Source organism: Solanum lycopersicum, chromosome 1 (assembly GCF_036512215.1).
Source record: "Solanum lycopersicum chromosome 1, SLM_r2.1".
In the NCBI taxonomy this organism is placed as follows: domain Eukaryota; kingdom Viridiplantae; phylum Streptophyta; class Magnoliopsida; order Solanales; family Solanaceae; genus Solanum; species Solanum lycopersicum.
In genome coordinates this window covers 16222719-16233446 of record NC_090800.1, presented here as the reverse complement: position 1 = coordinate 16233446, position 10728 = coordinate 16222719, and positions in this window count along the sequence as shown.

The following is a 10728-nucleotide window of genomic DNA, read 5'->3' as shown; positions in this document are numbered from 1 at the left end:
TGGTTATAGCCCAAATAGCCATCAATAAAGAAATACCAACCCTTGGTTACATGTCTATTTAACATTTGGTCCATGAAGTTCATGGCAAAATGGTTCTTTTTTGGCCCAAGCATTCAAATTTCGGTAGTCCATGTAAAATCTCCAGCCGGTCACTAGCCGCATGCGAACAAACTCGTTCCTTTCATTAGGTACCACAATAATACTACCCTTTTTAGACATGCAGTAAAAAGGACACACCCAACTGTGGTCTGCAATGGGATAAATGGACCCAACATCCAACCACTGCATGATCTTTTTTTTAACTACTTCTTGCATAGGTGGGTTCAACCTTCATTTGTGATCAATACTCAGTTTGTGATCAGGCATTCGTTTGATTTTGTATGAGAAAATATCGTGAGGGATCGTAATAATATCTACAATAGTCCATCCAATGGCTAGTTTGAACCACTTTCACATTGCCACTAAGAACTCTACTCGATGCCTTTTTCAAATCTGGTGTAATAATTACCAACAAAATGTAATCTCTAACAAAAAACTCATGGCGGAGATGAGGTGGTATTGACTAATGCTCTAATTTTGAGTCCTCCACAATAGACTGTCTCACAGGTTGAGACTCGCACTGCTTCATGTCCAACTCCAACATTTTTGGCTTTGAACGATATTCGTATCTTTCAAGTGCGGCAACCAAAGCATCAAAATCTTCAATAACATTACTTTAAGAATTCATACCGATGCTAATTAATCAACACCTAATCACTCTTAAATTTGCACTTTGGATAGAATCTCACCTCTATAGGTTATAGCAGATGTCACTTGGATCACACCACTATGCTTTATGAACCTAATGATGTTGAAAGTTGCTTCTTCATTATTCAAACTAAACTTCGTATGCCCTTTATGTATTTCAACTAGTGCACGCCCTGTGGTGTAGACTAATCTCCCTAGAATAATGTAGACCTCAAAATCAACCTCATAATCAAGAATTATAAAGTCAAGATGAAAGATGAACAACTCCACTTTCACAAGAACGTCATTAAGTAAACTTATGATCCTATTTATAATTCGATCGGCCATTAGTAACCAGATTGTAGTGGGTTTTGCGTCCCACAAGCGTAACTTCTTGTAAATGTAAAAACATTTTAGTACATGGAAAAGTGAAGTCACCTAGATCCCTCTTCTTCTTCATAAAAGGCCTCGTGAAAATAACAATATAATGTTGCATTCAGTCATCAACTTAGAATATCAGGGCATTTTCTCTAAAGTTTCTATTAATGGAACATTGATAGACAACTGCTTCAACTTAGCGATAAATCAGCGATATTTACCATCTTCCATTTTCTTCACTAATATATATCGAAATTATGGTGAAGGTATAGGTATGAGGACCACTTTCTGAGATAATTCATCTTCTTTCAATGTTGCATCACACAACTCTGCACTAGATTCTCTTATATCATCTTTCTTTCTCGTATACCCTTCTACTACATACGACATAGGTGGATCTATTGCCTACTTACCTCATCGAGTAGTGACTTACATACATTTCCATCCATTTTTGGTCTATGGATAATGTTTCTTTGAAGAGTTCCACATTGGCGTTGGTTAGCTATAGTACATAAATGAGTCATCTGTAGCTAAAGGTTCTTTATCGAGACCGCATGTGCATCCACCTTTTGTCCAGTACCAAATAGGTAACTTCTCTTCTTCTTAACATTCTCATAAATGGACTCAAACCTTCTCATCATCTTTTGCATCATACCCTCATTCTGCGACATATTACCTCGACCTTCCCAAGGGAAACTTCCCGATTTTGAGGCGGCAGATAAGGTCAAACCCGATGGTTCCTATTACCATTGTTTTTCTTGTAGAAGTTGTTATTGCAGTTGTTTTTCCTATCTCGTACATATTTACCCTCTCTGTTGTAACTACCATACTATGACCATGACTTCCTTCACCTTGGCGCCAATTTTCCATAAGAGAACCTTAGGATTTGGTTTGAAACCCCATCTGATCATTAACTATATATGCATCTGTTGATAGGGGTGGAGGTTTATTCAAATTGATCACCGCATGCAACTCCTCTACGCCTCCGCTCACAGGCCTCAAGACCAAACCCAAATCAATTCTCATATGTGCAAACTCTTCATGAATCTCATATGTGTACTGATTACTTATAGCCTAAACAACAAAGTTGTTTCGCCCAGTGTTAGATTTTGTAGTGCTCCAAGCTCGGTTGTTGCTAGATATCTTCGCCAACTTCTCTGCAATCTCAGCATATGTGCAATGCTCATAGGAGCCACCAACAAAAGTATCAAGCACAACTTTATTTTTGTCATCTTGACCTTTATAGAAATATTGTTTTAGTGAATAATCATCAATGCAATGATTCAGTACACCACTAATGAACACAGTGAATTTGTCCAGGAGCTACTCATCGGCTCTCCAGGAAATTCTAACAAGTTATTCACCTTATCCTTGTGATTGAGTTTTTTGGACACTCAATAATACCTTGCTAACAACACATATCTCAATTGACCCCACGTACTTATAAATATGTAGGAAGCTCGGTAAGCCATATAGAAACCTAACCTATTAGTGATAGAGAGAACAGTCGCAACCCGATCACATCCATGTCTAGATCTGGTCTACCCACAAAACTTTTGTAAACAGCCCGAATCTTGGATATATGAGCATGTGGATCCTCTAGTGGTAGTCTAAAAAATAAACATCTTATAGTGAGAATCCGCATCAGCCTACTCGTCGCCACGAATATATGCCCTGGGGATAGTGGGGGTAGGACCATAGGTCTATCAAAGTCTACAATCTTTATGTTTCCTCTAAAATAGTAACGAGGTCGTGGGGATTCTACAAGTTTCACTCTCACGGAGTCTTCTAATTGATTCTCAATGGGTGCCTGATTTTTTGCACCAACTAGTATTCGGGGCTGCAAGATTTCTCCATCACCAATATTCCTTCTATTTGGGTTAACTAAGACCCCTTGATTCTCAATTCTCGGCTAAGTTCAATTCAATTCGGGATCGTAATGGCTGAATGGTTCCCCTTCGATCAGTGTGCTTTACATACATTAGAGCTAGACCTTATAGAGACAAAACCGTAAAGAAAAAGTAAAATTAGGAAATAGTTGACTAAAGTTCAATACTGTAGTTAAAATTAATCTAAAAGGAAAATTTCCCTAGCTGCGGCGCCAAAATTTGATACGCTCAAATTAAAGATCCCTAAAGAAGTAAAAGTGAACTTTATCAAATAAAGAACTCAACTAGTAGGTTGGGGTGGATCCCACGATGAAAAAGGTTTATAGTTAACATTAACCCATGATTGTCTCTTTTTAGTCAATGTAGTTCCGAAACAATAAAGGGAAATGGGGGGGGGGGGTTGCGAAACAAATTCCTTTGATGATAAGATTATCAATTGAACAAAAGATAACTTTGGTTGATATAAATATGAGAAAATAATGACAAAATAATGGACTAATTTCTGTTACATGTGCAGGAGACAAAATATGAAATCTTCATAAAATGGTCTAGTGGAGAAGTCTACAGACCCCATCAACAGTATGTCATTCAATCAACGGATTGTTAATGTTGCCCGTAGATCCCAGGTAAGCCTCAAAAATTTTCTAAGTCTAAGAATAATTGTTGAATTGGAAATGGGGTCTCGTGGATCCAATCAATCAGTGAATCGTCCATACTTGAACGGTTATATGAAAAACCCAATCATTCAAATTTTTCTCTCTTTCCATTTTATTTGAAAAATCTCGCCATATCCGTTTCCACCCATTCAATTTCTCCATAAATAACTCCCCATTTCAATACCACTTATCTAAAAATCATATGCCTCCTCACTTTATCAAAATCCCAACCATTTTCTCTAAAGTTTTCTTTTCTTTTCATCCTCAAAAGTCCGGTGATCAAGTTAAGAAGGCGTCAACTTTTTCTCTTCATGTTTTGTAACATAATTCAATCTCCATTCAATTTGAATTCACATTAATAATTGAATTGAGGAAGTCAGGTGTGGGGTGTTGACCTTGGGACTATATTGGACGTCACTATCCTTATAACATGCACACCTTAACAAACACCTCACAAACCATGTATCAAGACATTTTAATTCAACGTCATACCAACCCTAATCAATCTTATCACTAGGTATATTTCAACATAACTTCATCACTTAACACAAGTAATAATAATTGAAGTAATGGTTTGGAACATGAAGAGTTACCTAACCTCCCGCAAAAAATAAATCATCATAGTCTTAACATAGACCAACCAATTACATCAAATAGTATGTGTAGTAACATCAATCAATAGTAATTAATACAAGAACTGGGTCAATTGCAACATCACTATCCCAATTAATATCAATTCATAACCAAGGGTTTGGTGAATTAGCTTTCATCAAGATTTAATCATGAATTTTATCCAATCCCACAATAAATTATTATTGTAAATCCATACATGAATTAGAATAGATAAAACAAGTCTAATAATCAAATCATTCTTCAATTCTCATTAATTCATGAAAAAGATCCAACATTTGGGGAATTAGGGTAAGGGAACATTATCAACGTTAAATTGCATCAATTAACACCAATTTATTAACAATCTATACTCAATCAGTCATAGTAAATCCGAATTTGTCATTACTTTGAAGTTTAGTAGAAAACCAATTAGAATTGGAAAACCCTTGAAATTGGGTGTTTTAGAAATCATCTTTGAGAGGATCTATTGATGAAAGTAAACCCAAGAGTGAAGAACCTATACCTTATGAAGATTAATCAATTAAATTGAAGTGAATTCCTAGAAAAATTGCTCGTTCTTCTTCAAGCTTTCTTCTTCCTTCAATGGAGGATGAATAGAGAGAGAAACAAGAGAGAGGTCAAATTTGTTGGGTTTTGATTTGAGTGGGTTAATGTGAGGGAAAAATGATCGGAATTAACATATATATCCCCACCCATGAAATACCCAAATGACCTCTCACATATGTTGACCCTTTACTGAAGTCAAACTTCAAACCCAGCAAGTCCGCGACTCAGAGCTGTTCCAACATGAATTTCCCAAATTAATTTTCGAGAAAATATAGTCGTCTACCTTTCTTCAACGCGAACTTGATATTTAACAAAAAAGCCACCCAAGTTCGCTACGCAGACTTGTTTCATTCATGTACAGATTGGCTGCTGCTTTGGAAGCTTGTTGAGCTAAGTTTGGAGTCCTTCCTAAACCCCTAAGGCAACCCTTCAGGGTTAAACCTGGATATGTTTAGTCTATATACATTATTTAACCTATTTAAAGTAGTTTTACAAGTTTTAAACCTCATCCACCACTCCAAAACCTTTTGGAAAACTAAGGACGTTTCATTAGTTCAGTTTTTGACTAGCTTCTGGACGTCTTGGATGTTTCTTGTCGTTTTAATTCTTAAACGTCCTAAATGACTTAACATTATATAAGGTCTTAAAAGAGTGTCCTCACCTTTAGACACTCGGTTTAATATCTATATTAGGTGTTAGACTTTCAAAGTGTTCCAGTGCCACCCCTCCCCCCCCCCCCCCCCAGGAACATTCTTCCCCGAATGACACCAAAATCTTTTGGAAGGAAAGGATTGACTCAAGACTAGAAGCCCAACCAACAGTAACCATGATATTTTAAATTACAGTATCAATCATGGATTTACACATAGAAAGACTCCAATTACTACACATAGATCTTAACATCCAAATATGAGGAATTTCCTTCTCACAAAATCCTGAGCTCAACATACCATATATGAGTAAACTATGACAAAACTAAATTTACCAACATGCTTAATTTAACATCATTTCATAAAGAATCACCATACAAAAATGCAAAAAATAACTCAAATAAGAAGAATTGATAATTTTTAAGTCATTATGCACAATTCATTGTAATTTACTGAAATGACACAAAAAACGCACATTTTGCAAAACTTCCCTAAAAGTCACATAAACTTCAACTTTAGTCATTTTCATTGTAATCAAAAACAACTATCCTTCACTAGTAAAGAGATGACGATAATGGGACTTCATATGGGCTTTGGCCTCCCATGTTTCTTCTTCAACTAGGTGGTTTCTCCATAACACATTTATGGAGCCCACCTCTTTGTTCCTCAACCTCTTCACTTGACGATCAAGGAATTATACAGGAACCTCCTTACAAGAGAGGTTATCCTTCACACCAAGACCCTCAATAAGGAGAATAGATTTGGGATCACCGACACACTTCTTAAACATAGAAATATGGAAAAGCGTATGAAGCGAAGATAATTCACTTGGAACCTTCAACTCATAAGCAACCTTACCAAACTTTTGCAAGATCTCATAATGACTCACATAACGAGGGCTCAACTTTCCTTTGTTTCCAAATATAACCACCCCTTTCATAGGAGGAGTTTTTTAATACACCTTATCACCTTCTTCGAATTTAAGGTCTCTTCTCCTATGATCCACATAAGATTTTTGCTGACTATAGGATGTTTGCAACCGTTTCCTTATGGTATGATCTTTTTAAAAAATCTTATAAATCAAATTGGGACCATGAAGTGAAGACTCACCAACCTCAAACAATCTAATAGGAGATCTACACCTTCAACCGTACAAGGATTCTTAAGGATCCATAGATATGGATGAATGAAAGCTATTGTAATATGAGACATCTAGCAAAGGAAAATTCTAATCCCAATTTCCCTTTAAAATCAATAATAGAAGGTCTAAGCATATCCTCTAGAGTTTGAATATTCCTCTCCGCTTGACCATCTGTTTGGGGATCAAAAGCAGTGCTTAACTTCACTTGAGTACCCAAATCCTTTTTAAACCATCTCCAAAATCTAGATGTAAATTGGTGACCCCTATCTGATATGATGGGCAAAAGAACCCCATGAAGACTTACTATCATGTCAATATATATTTATGCATAGTCTTCTACCGAATATGTAGACTTAACGGGAATAAAATAAGCCGATTTGGTCAATCTATCCACTACCACCCCTATAGATTCATGTTATTTTTGAGTTTGAGGCAAACCTACTACGAAATCCTTTTTAACATCTACCCACATCCAAATATGAATTTGGATTTCTTGTAGTAGAGCACTCGGTTTTTGGTGTTCCACATTAACTTGTTGACAATTGGGACACTTTGTAACAAATTCCGCAAAATCCTTTTATAGACGATCACACAAAAATATCTCTCTAAGGTCACAGTACATCTTTGTAGATCAAGGATGAATAGAGTAACGGGCTCCATGATCTTCCTCCGCGATCCTACTCCTCAAACTATCCACATTAGGGACACAAAATAATCCTTGATACATAAGAACACCATCCCCCTGGGAGAATGACTCATTCATATTTCAAATAACTGACTCATTCAACTCAATCAATAATGGATCGAGGTATTGCTTAGACTTCACCTCAACCACCAAAGACGACTCAGAGTTATGATGTACCACCGTGCCACCATTTGGTGAATCTTCAATTTTCCCCTAAAGGAGCTAAACTATGAACATCTTTTAATGGGTTCCTCTTGAATTCTTCCACATGGGAAACAATTTTATTGGACAACCAACTTAGAGAATCTGCTACCACATTAGCCTTGCCGGGGTGATAGAGAACATTCATGTCAGAGTCTTTCAATAGCTCTAACCATCTCTGTTTCAAGAGATTCAACTCCTTTTGAGTGAATACACATTGGAGACTTTAATGATCCGTATACACATCAACATGAACCCTCATAAAGATAATGCATCCACATTTTCAAGTTAAAATACATGGCCGCTAACTCAAGGTCATTGGTTGGATAATTATTCTCATGTACTTTGAGTTTCCTAGAAGCATAGGCTATAACTTTGCCATGTTGCATAAGAATACACCCCAAGCCGACTCGCGATGCATCACAATAGATCACAAAACACATAGTACCCTCTAGTAGAGTCAATACAAGAGCGGAAGAAAGTTTATCCTTCAACATTTGAAAGATTTTTTTACATGCCTCTGACCACTCAAATTTAACATTATCTTTGGTCAAGGTTGTCACAAATGAAGCAATAAACGCAAACCCATCAACAAACCTTCTATAATAAGAGGCTAGGCATAAGAAACTCCTAATGTCACAAGGATCAAAAGGCCTAGATGAATTTTTTTAACCGCTTGCTCTTCCTTGGATCAACCTCTATCCCTTCACTAGAGATGATAACACTATGAAACTCTACCGACCTCAGCAAAAACTCACATTTGCTATATTTGGATAAAAACTCGTGTTTGTTAAGCACTTGTAACATCACCCTCAAATGGTTTGTGTGTTCACCCTAATTCTTCGAATATACCAAGATATCGTCAATGAAGACAATGAAAAATGAATCGACGTAACTTAGACAAACCCTATTCATTAGGTCCATAAACGCCGCCGGAGGATTAGTGAGACCAAAAGACATTTCAAAGAACTCATAGTGGCTATATCTTCTACGATATATCATCTTGGGAATATTTTAACCTCTCACCCGAAGTTGGTGACATCCCGATCTCAAGTCAATCATAGAAAAGTAACTCGCACCTTGGAGTTGATCAAATAAATCATCAACCCGAGTGAGAGAATAATTAATCTTGATTTTGACTTTTTTGAGTTGATGGTTATCGCTACACATTCTAAGGGACCCATACTTCTTCTTCACAAACAATACCAGAGCACCCTATTGAGAAATACTACGCCAAATAAATCCCTTGTCTAGTAAGTCGGTGAGTTGAATGTCCAACTCTTTCAATCCTCCGGAGCCACCTAATAAGGAGAAATCAAAATGTTATTTGTATTTGGTAGCAAATTGATACAAAAATCAATTTTTCATTCCGGAGGAATAATGGGAAGATCATTAGGAAAGACCTTCGGAAATTTACTCACTACGGGGACCGACTCAATTGGAGGAATTTCGAAGTCTAAATATTATAATATTGCTATATGATATAAACACACCTTAGAGATAATCCTAAAAGCCTTCAAACAAGACATTATACGACCTCTAGGAATAGAATTTTTCCCCTTCCACTCTAAAATGGGCTCATTTGGAAAGTTAAACCTCACCACCCTCTTTCTACAATTTATTGATGCAAAGAAACCATGCAATAAATCAATACCCAAAATAACATCAAAATAAAAAAAAAAACAAGTTCTAGTAGTTCAACATGAGTAACTCTATTGGGAAACATTATAAGACATTTTCTATATAACGTTTTTGCAACAACTGACTTACCCACCGGAGTAGTCACCGTAAAAAGTTCAGTGAAGATATCGGGAAAAATGTCAATATTTTTAGATACTACTGGAGCAAACAAAGGCAAGGTAGCACCAGGATCAAGCAAAGCATACACATCAATAGAAAAAACATTCAACATACTTGTCATCACGTCGGGAGAAGTCTTTGTCTCACCTCTAGCGGAGAGAATAAAAGTGGTTCTTCTTTGGAGCATCATTAGAACGATTTTCTTGAGATTGACCACTACCCTTTTCTTGACCCTTCAAATTTGGGAAATCTCTAACTTTAGGGCCACTTTTTCTACAGCCAAAACAATTGCCTGTTCAACTAAACATCCTACAAAGTTCCCATTCCCACTCATAGTACAAGTAAGTTTCTCGTTAGGCAAGTTCCAACTCTTTCCCTTTGGGGAGCTAGATTTAGTAACTTTATCATCACGAGACTTAGAGAACTTAGAAGTAACTTGATTAGAGAACCTCTTGTTGAAACTAAGCTTTTCTTTGATATCAAGCCTACCCTTTGAAGAACATACATCAAAATATCTTTTCTTTTGAGCCTCCCTACTCTTTCATATAGCCCTTGTCTCTTCCAGTTGTTGAGCATGAACTATAAAACGCGAGATGTTCATATTTTCATGTAGCAAGCATAATGACATTTTTCCTTCAATCCATCCAACAACCCTGTCAAAAATCGGCTCATTTCATCCCTAGGACCAGAAACCAAAGAAGGAGCACACTTTGACAATTTAGTGAATTTAAAAGAGTATATAAGTACAATCATACCTCCTTCACCAAGGTTGATGAACTCCACCACTTTGTCTTCCCTCTTATCCCAAGTCACCGGCCCACCCCTTAAAGGTCTATTGTCTCTCCATTTGACATACCAAGTTTGGGCCACATCGTTGAGTTTGTAAGTGGATACCTCGGCTTCCTCACTAGTAGTCTACCCCATAGCATAAAGAATCTTATAGACTTAATCAATGAACTCTTGAATTTCTTCCTCAAATTTTGACTCATATAAAGTATGGGGATTTATTCGAGTGAAATCTATCAAACGAGAGGTCATTGTGCCAACATGTTGGTTTGCTCGGGGTACCATCTCCCGATTAGCTTGGGTCGTCATGGCTTGTGCTTGAGTAGTGACGGCTTGTGCTTGTGTAGTAATGTATTGGAACATTGGTGAAGGTAATACCTTATGTCACCATCTATCAAAGGTGGAGGATTGATCGGAGCTTTGTAATAATTAGCATCTTCTTCTAGAGAAGGGACTTGATCACCATGGGGAGGAAATCCTTCATTGGAAATCGCTTTCCCAATTCTTCATACCACGTTCCTTTGAGTATTCATTGCTTATAACTAAAGAACAAGGTTTTGGTGAATGTATACATAATGTATACTCTAGCGGCACGATATTGGATTTCCATGAAAAGAGAGAGTTTCCTAAGAATCAC